Source organism: Aplysia californica, unplaced genomic scaffold, assembly GCF_000002075.1.
Source record: "Aplysia californica isolate F4 #8 unplaced genomic scaffold, AplCal3.0 scaffold00008, whole genome shotgun sequence".
In the NCBI taxonomy this organism is placed as follows: Eukaryota; Metazoa; Mollusca; class Gastropoda; order Aplysiida; family Aplysiidae; genus Aplysia; species Aplysia californica.
Window position 1 is genome coordinate 300,224 of NW_004797278.1, and position 1,224 is coordinate 301,447.

The following is a 1,224-nucleotide window of genomic DNA, read 5'->3' on the forward strand; positions in this document are numbered from 1 at the left end:
CACCCCATTCAACTGGTCAGTCTTGAGAAATCAGGACGCCCTATAGGCCTATTTGACATGGACTCCGATAACATTTAACACATCAGGTAGTTCTCTCTGATATTGAATTATGATATGAACCCTGTTACAAAAGACTGAAAAAGAGGGGGGAAATACTTATTACAAAGTAAGTCTACTCACCTTCCCTCTGCACTGCACACTCTTGATAATCCAGGAAAAATTTGAGTCTCGTAATTCTTACAATTTTCTGCTCTACCCCCGAAGAAACAACACGTCCACGTAAACTGAAAACGTGTGCACACACGCGCACATTGATCCGATCCTCGTCGGTTCACGTCTATAATTTCAAGGGGGAGACAACTACCATATCATAAAGTATAAAAGATTTTAGTTGGTCGTCTCTCTTGCAACTATCAGCAGAGACACTAAAATATAATTAAATACTCTGCTATCAGTATCAGCAGACGCAAAAATAGCCTACGCCAAAGTAGGCTAAAAGTAAAAGCGAAAGGTAAAATAGAAAATTACGTAGTCAACTTGAAATTGAAATAGACTTCAGCTAGATCTAGATCTACAAGATAGAAAGAGTTGTCAAAGGTGAGGAGGAATTATAATCTCAGTAGAGTCTACACTGTTTTGATTTATGAACAAACACCAGATAGGGCTCACGTGTATGAACAAAGTTTTCTTTCTTTCTGTTTTTAAATAGATCTATATTCTAGAAGAGATCTTGATATCTAAATCTAGATCTAGATATCTAGATTCTTAGATCTACAATCTAGATGTAGCCAAATTATTAGATTACAGACCTAATAAAAGGAGCAACACGTCAAAACAGCCCAGCAATAAGCACCCGCAGGAAGGTTACTGATATTTTGTTACATGAGGGCCTGGAATCTTGGACTTTAGACCAGTTATAGGCATTATGTTCGGACCCTGGGCCTAGGCGTAGGTGACGTTCATAAATTGAAAGAAAACCCTTGTTTAAAACCCGTATAAAAATGGGGGTTTTTTTTACTCTGACGTCTTTATTTGTTTATATTTGATACACAGGCACTGTCGTCAGACTCACTTTTGAACCATTAAAAATTTCCCTTTGCAAGGCACTTTAATCTAACTAAACCCATTCCAGGCCACTGTTTTTTTGTGGGGGGGTTTTCTTTTGACTTTTTTTATTTGTTTTGTTTGTGTTTTTCGTTGTCGTTGGGGGTTTTTTGTGTGGTT

The 1,224-nt window shown here is 37.7% G+C and overlaps 1 protein-coding gene across 1 annotated transcript in view; it reads right to left on the reverse strand.

Moving 5' to 3' along the window:
- The window catches only part of LOC106011754 (peptidyl-prolyl cis-trans isomerase B), a gene marked incomplete in the record, with an annotated part of 5,210 nt that extends 4,887 nt beyond the window's left edge, over nucleotides 1-323 (reverse strand). Inside the window, 1 exon segment of the mRNA XM_013082470.2 lies at nucleotides 181-323.
- Between the last annotated feature and the right edge of the window lie 901 nt (nucleotides 324-1,224).